We start from the raw sequence: 17931 nt of genomic DNA on the forward strand, positions 1-17931 counted from the left end.
TCATACAAGAACTCATCATGATGGAATAATGGATCTTGGCGATCGCAAAGAACTCTCTCCCTACGCTAATCTAACTATCTAATATGACTCCTTGGTCAATGGGATCCCTCCTTTTTCGGGGTTGGCAAGCTTATCCAGCTACACTTAAGTTAGCCTACGCTCGAGCAGGTTAGTGCTAATTGATATGTTACTATGGTGATTTATCGAAAGTTGCTTCCACGAACCAAAAAGAGGGACGTTTTATCTTAGCCTGAAAATTAGCTCGCTAAACCGCTTAGCGAGCTACGACGAATACCCCCCAGGTCACTTGCTCCAGTGAGCTGTACGTTTTCAATGTCTCGCTGAGTGACCAGATGGATGCTGCTGAGTGTGAAATATAGACCAAATGAGCCAAATCTCCCTGGTCCCCCTCCATCACACTGTTCGCCCTCCATCACACTGGTCCCCTTACCAGTAGTTCCAGTTTGGGCAGCCACAGCACCCTCACATCATCTTGCGATTACACACAAATAGAAAGCGACACTGTCAAAAGGGGGGCGCAAACATTCAAAGTGTTCCATCAAAACAGACATGCACTGATGTCCCCCTCCATCACACTGTTCCCCCTCCTTCATGTCAAACAGTACAGTAGAGATTTTTGAAATGCCACAAGCAGTTCGCCATTATTGTGCATCACTACCAGTTCAACCATTTTACAAATTCAGACACAACTAGATGCTTTTAAATTGTAGAGTCGTTAAAGGCCTTGTTGCATGAAGCATATAGTAAAACCACTACAGGAAATACGTTAGGAAAGAGGCTTCAGTCATCTCCACCACCAAAACAGGACAAGGCCTCAATTTGAAAAAAGGCAAGACAACATTTGATTCTAAAAATAAATCTGTCCTTTATTGCAGTCAACATCTAGAGGCAAAAAGTCCAGACAGTGACTCAGGTCATTGTGACCAGAGGAGCAGTCGAATCAGACAGTCGTATGGGATACTACAGGGAGAGAAACAAAACATTTTAATTGCACATTTATTGGGTGAAATCCTACGGTATGCCACTGCTCCAGGCAGAGCTGTTCAACTTCAACCAAACAAACATTTGTGACTACAGGTATAGATTTGTTAGAGACCTGCCAGGCTGCATTTTTAAACATTAACGAGTGACCATGCCAAACCACAACACTCAAAGTTCCTAGACCCTTGCACTGAATCAGATTCCTTGTTAATACATTTTTAAGAGCAAACAGTTTGAACCATCCAAGTGGTTCCTTGTAATATCATAACTCCCTTACCAGTAGTTCCAGTTTGGGCAGCCACAGCACCCTCACTTGGGTCATCTTGCGATTACACACAAATAGAAAGCGACACTGTCAAAAGGGGGGCGCAAACATTCAAAGTGTTCCATCAAAACAGACATGCACTGATGTCCTTACCGGTAGCTGCAGTGTGGTCAGATGTAGTTGGGGGATTTGGTGTTGGGGTGGTAGCCACAGCATCTTCACTTGCTCCATCTTAGGATAACCATACAAAAGTGAACATTTAACCAACACAATCAAGACTCAACAGAACCCATAAATATCGTTAAAAGGAAACCTCACCACCAGCTTTCAGTATGGGCAGATGTGGTCTGGTTGTGGGATTGGGTGTTGTGGTGACAACCACATCATCACTTTGGCGGTCCAGAGCATCTTCACTGGCTCCATCTTGGGATTCCACATGAGTGAGGGGGCCAGAGAGAAGCCAAGGGACACACTTACACATTTGATACAAAAACCAAACTTGCAGAAAACCACACAAAAACTAAAAAGAAACAGCCTACCAGTAACTTCAGCTTGTGCAGAAGTTGTCTGGTTGTCTGGATTAGGTGCTGGGGTAGTAGCCACAGCATCTTCACTTGCTCCACCTTAGGATAAACATACAAGAGTCAACATTTAACCAACACAATCAAGACTCAACAGAACCCATAAATATCGTTAAAAGGAAACCTCACCACCAGCTTCAGTATGGGCAGATGTGGTCTGGTTGTGGGGATTGGGTGTTGTGGGTGACAACCACATCATCACTTTGGCGGTCCACAGCATCTTCCACTGGCTCCATCTTGGGATTCCACATGAGTGAGGGGGCAGAGAGAAGCCAAGGGACACACTTACACATTTGATACAAAAACCAAACTTGCAGAAAACCACACAAAAACTAAAAAGAAGCACCCTACCTGTAACTTCAGTTTGTGCAGAAGTTGTCTGGTTGTGTGGATTAGGTGGTGGGGTAGTAGCCACAGCATCTTCACTTGCACCACCTTAGGATAAACATTCAAGAGTCAACATTTAACCAACACAAGACTCAACAGAACCCATACATTTCTCAAAAGAAAACCTCACCACCAGCTGAAGTATGGGCAGATTGTTGTGTCTGGATTGATTGTTGTGTCTGGTTGTGGTGATCGGGTGTTGTGGCTACAACCACATCATCACTTTGGCGGTCCACAGCATCTTCACTGGCTCCATCTTGGGATTCCACATGAGTGAGGGAGCCAGCCAAAGAGAAGCCAAGGGACACACTTACACATTTTATACAAAAAACAAACTGGCAGAAAACCACACAAAAACTAAAAAGAAAACACCCTACCAGTAACTTCAGTTTGTGCAGATGTTGTCTGGTTGTATGGATTAGGTGCTGGGGTAGTAGCCACAGCATCTTCACTTGCACCACCTTAGGATAAACATACAAGAGTCAACATTTTAACCAACACAAGACTAACAGAACCCATACATTTCGCAAAAGAAAACCTCACACCAGCTTCAGTATGGGCAGATGTGGTCTGGTTGTGGGGAACGGGTGTTGTGGTGACAACCACATCATCACTTTGGCGGTCAACTGCAGAGGCCTTAAAGTTCACATCTCTCTTCGGAAAACAGAATGCTGTTCAAAGGAAGACAAAACGAGTGACTATTTCAGACAGAATTTCAAGATAAAAAGCAAACTAACAGAAACAAGGGGAAAACTTACCATTACAGACACAAAGCAATGAGGACACACACAACCACCTTTGCAAATGAAGGCATGTTTAACAATCAATAAACAACAAGGGGGGAGGATAACTCCACGGAAACATTAACGCAGTTTTATAAAGGCAAGACGCCCTCGTTTCTCGTTTCAATAATAATCAGGGTCACGTGAGTTACAGGTGTGCATCGTTTAGCGAGCAGCCTGCGGCCCCGTTCATCGAAAGGGCTGAAGCTAAGTTAATCAATTGTCCTTTTAGCCCGTTAACATTAACGAGCTGATTGAGAACAGCAAATATCGGTTCGTCAACGCTCATCCGCCTCCAAATCATGTGGTTAATTTCAACCAGGCTAAACTTATCGGGCATTGCGCGTGCACGTCCTACTTCAAAAGGCAGGAAAGGTCGATCACCAAAACAATGATTTTCTAACGGTATAATGGTTCTAAACTCAAAGAAAAGGGCTCTTTTTTTCTCCGCTGGCGAGCAGGAGATGAACATGAACGCTTATGAAGAATACAAGACCATAATCATGGCAAAATTCAACACCGCCACCGCTGTGAGAGCAAGGTGTGTTGGGATGTTTATAGGTGATATCTATGTATGAAACCTGACGGCAAGTGTCACTGGTACAGAGGATACCGCTTTCCGGTTATAACTGCAAGGTTGCTAGTTCGAAATCCCCTCACCTCCTTCCTCGATGTAGTTTTACATTTCCTTGTAAGTCGCTTTGAATAAAAGCGTCTGTTAAATGACTAAATGTATGTATTAATAACAAATGCAATAAATTGAAGCAGTGAAAATAAATTGTCTGTATTTCTCTCTATTCTTATCATGAGTCCACCTTAATCATTTTCTACAATAATGATATGCTATGGTGTACTAATAACACTCATATAATTATGAGTGCTTTGTTCTCCGCATCACCGACACTACAAAAATGTACCACTCGCAAAAAAGCGCAAGACAGTCAATGTTCGACTGTGGTGTTTGCAATAAATGACTCGAGAAGGTCTTGTAAATTAATTATTCCTTGTCGGCTGAATCGGTAGCGCTCATACAAGAATATCATGATGATAATGCTTGGCGATCGCAAAGAACTCTCTCCCTCGCTAATCTAACTATCTAATATCTCCTTGGTCAATCCCTCCTTTTTCCGGGGTGTGGCAAGCTTATCCAGCTACACTTAAGTTAGCCTGCTGGAGCAGGTTAGTGCTAATCGATATGTACTATGGTGATTTATCAAAGTTGCTTCCACGAACCAAAAAGAGGGGCGTTTTTTATCTTAGCCTGAAAATTAGCTCGCTAAACCGCTTAGCGAGCTACGACGAATACCCCCCAGGTCACTTGCTCCAGTGAGCTGTACGTTTTCAATGTCTCGCTGAGTGACCAGATGGATGCTGCTGAGTGTGAAATATAGACCAAATGAGCCAAATCTCCCTGGTCCCCCTCCATCACACTGTTCGCCCTCCATCACACTGGTCCCCTTACCAGTAGTTCCAGTTTGGGCAGCCACAGCACCCTCACATCATCTTGCGATTACACACAAATAGAAAGCGACACTGTCAAAAGGGGGCGCAAACATTCAAAGTGTTCCATCAAAACAGACATGCACTGATGTCCCCCTCCATCACACTGTTCCCCCTCCTTCATGTCAAACAGTACAGTAGAGATTTTTGAAATGCCACAAGCAGTTCGCCATTATTGTGCATCACTACCAGTTCAACCATTTTACAAATTCAGACACAACTAGATGCTTTTAAATTGTAGAGTCGTTAAAGGCCTTGTTGCATGAAGCATATAGTAAAACCACTACAGGAAATACGTTAGGAAAGAGGCTTCAGTCATCTCCACCACCAAAACAGGACAAGGCCTCAATTTGAAAAAAGGCAAGACAACATTTGATTCTAAAAATAAATCTGTCCTTTATTGCAGTCAACATCTAGAGGCAAAAAGTCCAGACAGTGACTCAGGTCATTGTGACCAGAGGAGCAGTCGAATCAGACAGTCGTATGGGATACTACAGGGAGAAGAAACAAAACATTTTAATTGCACATTTATTGGGTGAAATCCTACGGTATGCCACTGCTCCAGGCAGAGCTGTTCAACTTCAACCAAACAAACATTTGTGACTACAGGTATAGATTTGTTAGAGACCTGCCAGGCTGCATTTTTAAACATTAACGAGTGACCATGCCAAACCACAACACTCAAAGTTCCTAGACCCTTGCACTGAATCAGATTCCTTGTTAATACATTTTTAAGAGCAAACAGTTTGAACCATCCAAGTGGTTCCTTGTAATATCATAACTCCCTTACCAGTAGTTCCAGTTTGGGCAGCCACAGCACCCTCACTTGGGTCATCTTGCGATTACACACAAATAGAAAGCGACACTGTCAAAAGGGGGGCGCAAACATTCAAAGTGTTCCATCAAACAGACATGCACTGATGTCCTTACCGGTAGCTGCAGTGTGGTCAGATGTAGTTGGGGGATTTGGTGTTGGGGTGGTAGCCACAGCATCTTCACTTGCTCCATCTTAGGATAACCATACAAAAGTGAACATTTAACCAACACAATCAAGACTCAACAGAACCCATAAATATCGTTAAAAGGAAACCTCACCACCAGCTTCAGTATGGGCAGATGTGGTCTGGTTGTGGGGATTGGGTGTTGTGGTGACAACCACATCATCACTTTGGCGGTCCACAGCATCTTCACTGGCTCCATCTTGGGATTCCACATGAGTGAGGGGGCAGAGAGAAGCCAAGGGACACACTTAACACATTTGATACAAAAACCAAACTTGCAGAAAACCACACAAAAAACTAAAAAGAAACAGCCTACCAGTAACTTCAGCTTGTGCAGAAGTTGTCTGGTTGTCTGGATTGGGTGCTGGGGTAGTAGCCACAGCATCTTCACTTGCTCCACCTTAGGATAAACATACAAGAGTCAACATTTAACCAACACAATCAAGACTCAACAGAACCCATAAATAGCGTTAAAAGGAAACCTCACCACCAGCTTCAGTATGGGCAGATGTGGTCTGGTTGTGGGGATTGGGTGTTGTGGTGACAACCACATCATCACTTTGGCGGTCCACAGCATCTTCACTGGCTCCATCTTGGGATTCCACATGAGTGAGGGGGGCAGAGAGAAGCCAAGGGACACACTTACACATTTGATACAAAAACCAAACTTGCAGAAAAACCACACAAAAACTAAAAGAAGCACCCTACCTGTAACTTCAGTTTGTGCAGAAGTTGTCTGGTTGTGTGGATTAGGTGGTGGGGTAGTAGCCACAGCATCTTCACTTGCACCACCTTAGGATAAACATTACAAGAGTCAACATTTAACCAACACAAGACTCAACAGAACCCATACATTTCTCAAAAGAAAACCTCACCACCAGCTGAAGTATGGGCAGATTGTTGTGTCTGGATTGATTGTTGTGTCTGGTTGTGGTGATCGGGTGTTGTGGCTACAACCACATCATCACTTTGGCGGTCCACAGCATCTTCACTGGCTCCATCTTGGGATTCCACATGAGTGAGGGAGCCAGCCAAAGAGAAGCCAAGGGACACACTTACACATTTTATACAAAAAACAAAACTGGCAGAAAACCACACCAAAACTAAAAAGAAAACACCCTACCAGTAACTTCAGTTTGTGCAGATGTTGTCTGGTTGTGTGGATTAGGTGCTGGGGTAGTAGCCACAGCATCTTCACTTGCACCACCTTAGGATAAAATACAAGAGTCAACATTTTAACCAACACAAGACTCAACAGAACCCATACATTTCGCAAAAGAAAACCTCACCACCAGCTTCAGTATGGGCAGATGTGGTCTGGTTGTGGGGAACGGGTGTTGTGGTGACAACCACATCATCACTTTGGCGGTCAACTGCAGAGGCCTTAAAGTTCACATCTCTCTTCGGAAAACAGAATGCTGTTCAAAGGAAGACAAAACGAGTGACTATTTCAGACAGAATTTCAAGATAAAAAGCAACTAACAGAAACAAGGGGAAAACTTACCATTACAGACACAAGCAATGAGGACACACACACAACCACCTTTGCAAATGAAGGCATGGTTTAACAATCAATAAACAACAAGGGAAGGATAACTCCACGGAAACATTAACGCAGTTTTATAAAGGCAAGACGCCCTCGTTCTCGTTTCAATAATAATCAGGGTCACGTGAGTTACAGGTGTGCATCGTTTAGCGAGCAGCCTGCGCCCCGTTCATCGAAAGGGCTGAAGCTAAGTTAATCAATTGTCCTTTTAGCCCGTTAACATTAACGAGCTGATTGAGAACAGCAAATATCGGTTCGTCAACAGCTCATCCGCCTCCAAATCATGTGGTTAATTTCAACCAGGCTAAACTTATCGGGCAATTGCGCGTGCACGTCCTACTTCAAAAGTTAGGAAAGGTTGATCACCAAAACAATGATTTTCTAACGGTATAATGGTTCTAAACTCAAAGAAAAGGGCTCTTTTTTTCTCCGCTGGCGAGCAGGAGATGAACATGAACGCTTATGAAGAATACAAGACCATAATCATGGCAAAATTCAACACCGCCACCGCTGTGAGAGCAAGACAAGAGGCGGGTGTGTTGGGAAGTTTATAGGATGGTATCTATGTATGAAAACATGACAGCAAGATGGACTGGTACAGAGGATACCGCTTTCGATTATTAACTACAAGATTGCTAGTTCGAGTCCCCTCACCTCCTACCTTGGTGTAGTTTTACATTTCCTTGTAAGTCGCTTTGAATAAAAGCGTCTGTTAAATGACTAAATGTAAATGTATTAATAACAAATGCAATAAATTGAAGCAGTATAAATAAATTGTGTGTATTTCTCTCTATTCTTATCATGAGTCCACCTTAATCATTTTCTACAATAATGATATGCTATGGTGTACTAATAACACTGTCATATAATTATGAGTGCTTTGTTCTCCGCATCGCCGACACTAAAAAAGATGTACCACTCGCAAAAAAGCGCAAGACAGTCAATGTTCGACTGTGGTGTTTGCAATAAATGACTCGAGAAGGTCTTGTAAATAATTATTCCTTGTCGGCTGAATCGGTAGCGCTCATACAAGAACTCATCATGATGGAATAATGGATCTTGGCGATCGCAAAGAACTCTCTCCCTACGCTAATCTAACTATCTAATATGACTCCTTGGTCAATGGGATCCCTCCTTTTTTTCGGGGTTGTGGCAAGCTTATCCAGCTACACTTAAGTTAGCCTACGCTCGAGCAGGTTAGTGCTAATTGATATGTTACTATGGTGATTTATCGAAAGTTGCTTCCACGAAACCAAAAAGAGGGACGTTTTATCTTAGCCTGAAAATTAGCTCGCTAAACCGCTTAGCGAGCTACGACGAATACCCCCCAGGTCACTTGCTCCAGTGAGCTGTACGTTTTCAATGTCTCGCTGAGTGACCAGATGGATGCTGCTGAGTGTGAAATATAGACCAAATGAGCAAAATCTCCCTGGTCCCCCTCCATCACACTGTTCGCCCTCCATCACACTGGTCCCCTTACCAGTAGTTCCAGTTTGGGCAGCCACAGCACCCTTCACATCATCTTGCGATTACACACAAATAGAAAGCGACACTGTCAAAAGGGGGGCGCAAAACATTCAAAGTGTTCCATCAAAACAGACATGCACTGATGTCCCCTCCATCACACTGTTCCCCCTCCTTCATGTCAAACAGTACAGTAGAGATTTTTGAAATGCCACAAGCAGTTCGCCATTATAGTGCATCACTACCAGTTCAACCATTTTACAAATTCAGACACAACTAGATGCTTTTAAATTGTAGAGTCGTTAAAGGCCTTGTTGCATGAAGCATATAGTAAAACCACTACAGGAAATACGTTAGGAAAGAGGCTTCAGTCATCTCCACCACCAAAACAGGACAAGGCCTCAATTTGAAAAAAGGCAAGACAACATTTGATTCTAAAAATAAATCTGTCCTTTATTGCAGTCAACATGTAGAGGAAAAAGTCCAGACAGTGACTCAGGTCATTGTGACCAGAGGAGCAGTCGAATCAGACAGTCGTATGGGATACTACAGGGAGAAGAAACAAAACATTTTAATTGCACATTTATTGGGTGAAATCCTACGGTATGCCACTGCTCCAGGCAGAGCTGTTCAACTTCAACCAAACAAAACATTTGTGACTACAGGTATAGATTTGTTAGAGACCTGCCAGGCTGCATTTTTTAAACATTAACGAGTGACCATGCCAAACCACAACACTCAAAGTTCCTAGACCCTTGCACTGAATCAGATTCCTTGTTAATACATTTTTAAGAGCAAACAGTTTTGAACCATCCAAGTGGTTCCTTGTAATATCATAACTCCCTTACCAGTAGTTCCAGTTTGGGCAGCCACAGCACCCTCACTTGGGTCATCTTGCGATTACACACAAATAGAAAGCGACACTGTCAAAAGGGGGGCGCAAACATTCAAAGTGTTCCATCAAAACAGACATGCACTGATGTCCTTACCGGTAGCTGCAGTGTGGTCAGATGTAGTTGGGGGATTTGGTGTTGGGGTGGTAGCCACAGCATCTTCACTTGCTCCATCTTAGGATAACCATACAAAAGTGGAACATTTAACCAACACAATCAAGACTCAACAGAACCCATAAATATCGTTAAAAGGAAACCTCACCACCAGCTTCAGTATGGGCAGATGTGGTCTGGTTGTGGGGATGGGGTGTTGTGGTGACAACCACATCATCACTTTGGCGGTCCAGAGCATCTTCACTGGCTCCATCTTGGGATTCCACATGAGTGAGGGGGCCAGAGAGAAGCCAAGGGACACACTTACACATTTGATACAAAAACCAAACTTGCAGAAAACCACACAAAAACTAAAAAGAAACAGCCTACCAGTAACTTCAGCTTGTGCAGAAGTTGTCTGGATTAGGTGCTGGGGTAGTAGCCACAGCATCTTCACTTGCTCCACCTTAGGATAAACATACAAGAGTCAACATTTAACCAACACAATACTCAACAGAACCCATACATTTCTCAAAAGAAAACCTCACCACCAGCTGAAGTATGGGCAGATTGTTGTGTCTGGATTGATTGTTGTGTCTGGTTGTGGTGATCGGGTGTTGTGGCTACAACCACATCATCACTTTGGCGGTCCACAGCATCTTCACTGGCTCCATCTTGGGATTCCACATGAGTGAGGGAGCCAGCCAAAGAGAAGCCAAGGGACACACTTACACATTTTATACAAAAAACAAACTGGCAGAAAACCACACCAAAACTAAAAAGAAAACACCCTACCAGTAACTTCAGTTTGTGCAGATGTGTCTGGTTGTGTGGATTAGGTGCTGGGGTAGTAGCCACAGCATCTTCACTTGCACCACCTTAGGATAAACATACAAGAGTCAACATTTTAACCAACACAAGACTCAACAGAACCCATACATTTCGCAAAAGAAAACCTCACCACCAGCTTCAGTATGGGCAGATGTGGTCTGGTTGTGGGGAACGGGTGTTGTGGTGACAACCACATCATCACTTTGGCGGTCAACTGCAGAGGCCTTAAAGTTCACATCTCTCTTCGGAAAACAGAATGCTGTTCAAAGGAAGACAAAACGAGTGACTATTTCAGACAGAATTTCAAGATAAAAAGCAACTAACAGAAACAAGGGGAAAACTTACCATTACAGACACAAGCAATGAGGACACACACACAACCACCTTTGCAAATGAAGGCATGTTTAACAATCAATAAACAACAAGGGAAGGGATAACTCCACGGAAACATTAACGCAGTTTTATAAAGGCAAGACGCCCTCGTTCTCGTTTCAATAATAATCAGGGTCACGTGAGTTACAGGTGTGCATCGTTTAGCGAGGCAGCCTGCGCCCCGTTCATCGAAAGGGCTGAAGCTAAGTTAATCAATTGTCCTTTTAGCCCGTTAACATTAACGAGCTGATTGAGAACAGCAAATATCGGTTCGTCAACAGCTCATCCGCCTCCAAATCATGTGGTTAATTTCAACCAGGCTAAACTTATCGGGGCAATTGCGCGTGCACGTCCTACTTCAAAAGTTAGGAAAGGTTGATCACCAAAACAATGATTTTCTAACGGTATAATGGTTCTAAACTCAAAGAAAAGGGCTCTTTTTTTCTCCGCTGGCGAGCAGGAGATGAACACGAACGCTTATGAAGAATACAAGACCATAATCATGGCAAAATTCAACACCGCCACCGCTGTGAGAGCAAGACAAGAGGCGGGTGTGTTGGGAAGTTTATAGGATGGTATCTATGTATGAAAACATGACAGCAAGATGGACTGGTACAGAGGATACCGCTTTCGATTATTAACTACAAGATTGCTAGTTCGAGTCCCCTCACCTCCTACCTTGGTGTAGTTTTACATTTCCTTGTAAGTCGCTTTGAATAAAAGCGACTGTTAAATGACTAAATGTAAATGTATTAATAACAAATGCAATAAATTGAAGCAGTATAAATAAATTGTGTGTATTTCTCTCTATTCTTATCATGAGTCCACCTTAATCATTTTCTACAATAATGATATGCTATGGTGTACTAATAACACTGTCATATAATTATGAGTGCTTTGTTCTCCGCATCGCCGACACTAAAAAGATGTACCACTCGCAAAAAAGCGCAAGACAGTCAATGTTCGACTGTGGTGTTTGCAATAAATGACTCGAGAAGGTCTTGTAAATTAATTATTCCTTGTCGGCTGAATCGGTAGCGCTCATACAAGAACTCATCATGATGGAATAATGGATCTTGGCGATCGCAAAGAACTCTCTCCCTACGCTAATCTAACTATCTAATATGACTCCTTGGTCAATGGGATCCCTCCTTTTTTCGGGGTTGTGGCAAGCTTATCCAGCTACACTTAAGTTAGCCTACGCTCGAGCAGGTTAGTGCTAATTGATATGTTACTATGGTGATTTATCGAAAGTTGCTTCCACGAACCAAAAAGAGGGACGTTTTATCTTAGCCTGAAAATTAGCTCGCTAAACCGCTTAGCGAGCTACGACGAATACCCCCCAGGTCACTTGCTCCAGTGAGCTGTACGTTTTCAATGTCTCGCTGAGTGACCAGATGGATGCTGCTGAGTGTGAAATATAGACCAAATGAGCCAAATCTCCCTGGTCCCCCTCCATCACACTGTTCGCCCTCCATCACACTGGTCCCCTTACCAGTAGTTCCAGTTTGGGCAGCCACAGCACCCTCACATCATCTTGCGATTACACACAAATAGAAAGCGACACTGTCAAAAGGGGGGCGCAAACATTCAAAGTGTTCCATCAAAACAGACATGCACTGATGTCCCCCTCCATCACACTGTTCCCCCTCCTTCATGTCAAACAGTACAGTAGAGATTTTTGAAATGCCACAAGCAGTTCGCCATTATAGTGCATCACTACCAGTTCAACCATTTTACAAATTCAGACACAACTAGATGCTTTTAAATTGTAGAGTCGTTAAAGGCCTTGTTGCATGAAGCATATAGTAAAACCACTACAGGAAATACGTTAGGAAAGAGGCTTCAGTCATCTCCACCACCAAAACAGGACAAGGCCTCAATTTGAAAAAAGGCAAGACAACATTTGATTCTAAAAATAAATCTGTCCTTTATTGCAGTCAACATGTAGAGGCAAAAAGTCCAGACAGTGACTCAGGTCATTGTGACCAGAGGAGCAGTCGAATCAGACAGTCGTATGGGATACTACAGGGAGAAGAAACAAAACATTTTAATTGCACATTTATTGGGTGAAATCCTACGGTATGCCACTGCTCCAGGCAGAGCTGTTCAACTTCAACCAAACAAACATTTGTGACTACAGGTATAGATTTGTTAGAGACCTGCCAGGCTGCATTTTTAAACATTAACGAGTGACCATGCCAAACCACAACACTCAAAGTTCCTAGACCCTTGCACTGAATCAGATTCCTTGTTAATACATTTTTAAGAGCAAACAGTTTGAACCATCCAAGTGGTTCCTTGTAATATCATAACTCCCTTACCAGTAGTTCCAGTTTGGGCAGCCACAGCACCCTCACTTGGGTCATCTTGCGATTACACACAAATAGAAAGCGACACTGTCAAAAGGGGGGCGCAAACATTCAAAGTGTTCCATCAAAACAGACATGCACTGATGTCCTTACCGGTAGCTGCAGTGTGGTCAGATGTAGTTGGGGGGATTTGGTGTTGGGGTGGTAGCCACAGCATCTTCACTTGCTCCATCTTAGGATAACCATACAAAAGTGAACATTTAACCAACACAATCAAGACTCAACAGAACCCATAAATATCGTTAAAAGGAAACCTCACCACCAGCTTCAGTATGGGCAGATGTGGTCTGGTTGTGGGGATTGGGTGTTGTGGTGACAACCACATCATCACTTTGGCGGTCCACAGCATCTTCACTGGCTCCATCTTGGGATTCCACATGAGTGAGGGGGGCAGAGAGAAGCCAAGGGACACACTTACACATTTGATACAAAAACCAAACTTGCAGAAAACCACACAAAAACTAAAAAGAAACAGCCTACCAGTAACTTCAGCTTGTGCAGAAGTTGTCTGGTTGTCTGGATTGGGTGCTGGGGTAGTAGCCACAGCATCTTCACTTGCTCCACCTTAGGATAAACATACAAGAGTCAACATTTAACCAACACAATCAAGACTCAACAGAACCCATAAATAGCGTTAAAAGGAAACCTCACCACCAGCTTCAGTATGGGCAGATGTGGTCTGGTTGTGGGGATTGGGTGTTGTGGTGACAACCACATCATCACTTTGGCGGTCCACAGCATCTTCACTGGCTCCATCTTGGGATTCCACATGAGTGAGGGGGGCAGAGAGAAGCCAAGGGACACACTTACACATTTGATACAAAAACCAAACTTGCAGAAAACCACACAAAAACTAAAAAGAAGCACCCTACCTGTAACTTCAGTTTGTGCAGAAGTTGTCTGGTTGTGTGGATTAGGTGGTGGGGTAGTAGCCACAGCATCTTCACTTGCACCACCTTAGGATAAACATTCAAGAGTCAACATTTAACCAACACAAGACTCAACAGAACCCATACATTTCTCAAAAGAAAACCTCACCACCAGCTGAAGTATGGGCAGATTGTTGTGTCTGGATTGATTGTTGTGTCTGGTTGTGGTGATCGGGTGTTGTGGCTACAACCACATCATCACTTTGGCGGTCCACAGCATCTTCACTGGCTCCATCTTGGGATTCCACATGAGTGAGGGAGCCAGCCAAAGAGAAGCCAAGGGACACACTTACACATTTTATACAAAAAACAAACTGGCAGAAAACCACACCAAAACTAAAAAGAAAACACCCTACCAGTAACTTCAGTTTGTGCAGATGTTGTCTGGTTGTGTGGATTAGGTGCTGGGGTAGTAGCCACAGCATCTTCACTTGCACCACCTTAGGATAAACATACAAGAGTCAACATTTTAACCAACACAAGACTCAACAGAACCCATACATTTCGCAAAAGAAAACCTCACCACCAGCTTCAGTATGGGCAGATGTGGTCTGGTTGTGGGGAACGGGTGTTGTGGTGACAACCACATCATCACTTTGGCGGTCAACTGCAGAGGCCTTAAAGTTCACATCTCTCTTCGGAAAACAGAATGCTGTTCAAAGGAAGACAAAACGAGTGACTATTTCAGACAGAATTTCAAGATAAAAAGCAACTAACAGAAACAAGGGGAAAACTTACCATTACAGACACAAGCAATGAGGACACACACAACCACCTTTGCAAATGAAGGCATGTTTAACAATCAATAAACAACAACGGAAGGGAAAACTCCACGGAAAGATTAATGCCATTAACGCTGTCTTATAAAGGCACAACGCCCTCGTTCTCGTTTCAATAATAATCAGGGTCACGTGAGTTACAGGTGTGCCTCGTTTAGCGAGGCAGCCTGTTGTCTCTGCACAACAGCGTAGCATCTATAGCCTAATGAGGGCATGGTTTCGCTTATTATCTTTCAAAGCAGCTGTTTATCACCATCAATTCGGCTTCATTTTCAGTCAAAGACTGTTTGGCATCTGTCGGCAATGAGGCTTAGGAGGTTTCTCATCGTTGTTGCCTGAAATGTGTATTGGATAAGTCATTATTTATTGTAGGTTATCCGAAACGACGAGACTCTGACTTGAACTTTAATGCTAAAAGCATACTCTGACTATGCCATGAATTATTGGTCTATTTTAGTCACTATACTAAAAATCTTGGCTGGCATGTGTTGCCTGTCTCTCATCTCGCGGAGGTTCGCTTTAACTATTTCGTAAAATGCTTTTTCATGTAGGAATGAAGACACGCGGAACTTTGCTGTTTCTTTGCCAAATGTGAATGGCATTTCTTTGTCGATTACGGATTGTTTTTAATCTGACATTGCTACGAATTTCATTTGTGAAAGAGACTATTTACTCAGTGACCAGATTTTCAGATTTGCAAAGTAACTCAATTGTTGCCCCCATGAACATGTCAGGTGACGCTCAGTATAGCTGCCCGAGTTATTTAGGAAGCGCAATGTCTAAAAGCAATGACATTGTGAGATTTTGATGTAATTTCTGTGCTAGCAATATTAACAATACATTACTGAGTAAGATTATGGTGGTTATATACCTGCATATCAGTGACGTGCGGTGAGGTTCGTAGCTGGTGAGGCACTGACTCTTTCAGAGTCAGATTTACTACAGTTTTTCTCGATTGTTTACACACAAAAACTGGAACTTGACACAATGACCACAATCTCTAACTCATGTGCCAACTCCCTAAACCAAATCTGCTAAACTATAAGCACAAGTATCTGCTTTAGACACAGATTTCAATTGTTAGCTACACTTTCTTCAAAACACAACACACAATTATCTGCTTTAAACACAGATTTCAATTGTAAACCACACTTTCTTCAAAACACAACACACAATCTTCTCTACTTTGCACACTTCATCAATGCCAAAACCTCCTTGTTTTCAGACAGAACACACTGCTATTCAAATGGCAAAACTTCCATTTCCAAGGCTGTTGTGCAATTTGAAATCAAAGCTTTAGCAATATGGGCCACAGGTGAGCTCCTGGTTTGGAGAACAATGGATGGCAACATGGAAGGTAGAAGAGATCAGAGAGGCAGAGGAGTGAGGGTAAGATGACGATGAGGAAGAGGAAGAGCAAGAAGGAGAGCCTTTATCTCTGATGAGATTCAGGCCACTGTGGTCAACCATGTGGTCAACCATGATTTGACCATGCAGGAGGCTGGCTAGAGCAGGGGTTCTCAAAGTTTCTCAGCACATAGTTTGTCCAGTCCAGTTTGTCCAGTTTGTCTTGTTGTCACTGAACGATGGCAACCTTTGGAAGCCAGATATCTGCTGTTGTTTTATGGCTGATGTGATGAGCACTTGTCTGTATTAGGGTTGTCACGAACACTTAACAAATGGCATTCATATTAGTATTAGCCTCCAGCAAGATATTAATGAAAACTACATGGTGACATCATAGCATTGATTATACACGTATAGCGTTTTCTTTCTAGAGTTTAATTTTGACAATGAACTGGGCTACGTTCTTGCAGCCAAATTGAAAGCTAGATCAACGTCTTAAACGAGAATACATGCAATAGGACCATCCGATATCTTTAAAAAAAGGGCCTTCTGCAACGATAAACACGACCCGTACTGATGGAAGATTAAATGCATCACTTTCAGATTATGGCAGTTAACATTACTAGCGTGAGAAATGCGGTTTAGTTACGTTAACCACACTGCATAATGATCATTGTACTACGCATCGTCAAAATTATGTGATGGGGGAAATCGATTGTCGCTAAACTAGGCTAAGGCTACTCGTGTTACGGTGGGTGTCCACGGCACGCGTTATCGTGCTGCTCTCATTGGGATAGAATGGATGCGATTTGCTGCATACGTGTTTGCTGCCTGCAGAAAGTTGGGCATTCTTTAACTTTATGCAAATGAGAGCGATTTGCTGCATGCTGAGAGCCAATCAGTTCGGCGTGTGTGTGATTTGGAGGCCAACGTAGTTCATAGGGGCGGGAGTAATCAAAAATATCGAAACAAGATGGCGGAGTCTCGGGACTATTTTACTGGGAAATATTTTATGTGAATAAAGGTTATCTACACGACTTTTTATATGTCTAATCGACTCGGTTTGTTGTTTATATGCTACACGAATGCTGTGAGGTCAAACAGAATATTGTAAGTCTTGAACTGAAGCTCTCGACTATTACTGTTAGCTTGCCGCTAACACTTTAACCGAAAACCCATTGGAAACACATAGTCGCTAGCTAGTTAGCTGCTAAATAAGTTACATATAACTAGGGTGACCAGACGTCCTCTTTTACCCGGACACGTCCTCTTTTACCCGGACAAAAAAGAGGACGTAAACCTAGCATCAATGTCCAAGCGTGTTATATAGGGTGACCAGATTTGAGTTTGTGAAAAAGAGGACACTTCGTCGCGGGGGAGGAGGCAGGGTAGGCTAGTGTATAGCATGCTGGACCCCCCACCCTCCCCCCACGACGAAGTGTCCTCTTTTTCACAAACTCAAATCTGGTCACCCTACGTTTTCATGATTTAACTGGCTGCTATTTATGAATTAGATAGAATAAATTAACAAATTATGAATCAAGGAATCAGCCCATGACTGACTGCCGCAACATCTATCCTTATTTTTTGGGGAGTGCACAAGCTAATGTGCTACATTAGCGCAGCACTGCACCTGAACTTGCTTCTTGAACTTTGCTACAGCCAGTGATTTTTCTGTCCACGCCCCCCAGGCGACTTTACGCATGCGATTTAACGCATGTAATTTGTGCCGTGGACACCCACCGTAAGGCTGTATATGGGTGACCTTGGGGGTGTTCATGTTTATA

At 43.2% G+C, this 17931-nt stretch overlaps 4 long non-coding RNA genes across 4 annotated transcripts; all 4 read right to left on the bottom strand.

The window, feature by feature from the left end:
* Positions 1–2238: 2238 nt before the first annotated feature.
* LOC122130170 lies at positions 2239–5846 on the bottom strand. Its single transcript, XR_006151835.1, has 3 exons — positions 5835–5846; positions 2366–2491; positions 2239–2283 (listed from the first exon to the last, which is right to left on the bottom strand). It is a non-coding gene; the product is annotated as an uncharacterized LOC122130170 (long non-coding RNA).
* Positions 5847–6265: 419 nt separating this feature from the next.
* On the bottom strand, positions 6266–9916 carry LOC122130169. Its single transcript, XR_006151834.1, has 3 exons — positions 9905–9916; positions 6394–6519; positions 6266–6310 (listed from the first exon to the last, which is right to left on the bottom strand). It is a non-coding gene; the product is annotated as an uncharacterized LOC122130169 (long non-coding RNA).
* Positions 9917–9936: 20 nt separating this feature from the next.
* Positions 9937–13581, bottom strand: LOC122130171. Its single transcript, XR_006151837.1, has 3 exons — positions 13570–13581; positions 10063–10188; positions 9937–9980 (listed from the first exon to the last, which is right to left on the bottom strand). It is a non-coding gene; the product is annotated as an uncharacterized LOC122130171 (long non-coding RNA).
* Positions 13582–14000: 419 nt separating this feature from the next.
* On the bottom strand, positions 14001–14389 carry LOC116219372. The gene is made up of 3 exons (XR_006151836.1): positions 14375–14389; positions 14128–14253; positions 14001–14045 (listed from the first exon to the last, which is right to left on the bottom strand). It is a non-coding gene; the product is annotated as an uncharacterized LOC116219372 (long non-coding RNA).
* Between the last annotated feature and the right edge of the window lie 3542 nt (positions 14390–17931).

The sequence above is a fragment of the Clupea harengus genome, unplaced genomic scaffold (genome assembly GCF_900700415.2).
Source record: "Clupea harengus unplaced genomic scaffold, Ch_v2.0.2, whole genome shotgun sequence".
Classification (NCBI taxonomy): domain Eukaryota; kingdom Metazoa; phylum Chordata; class Actinopteri; order Clupeiformes; family Clupeidae; genus Clupea; species Clupea harengus.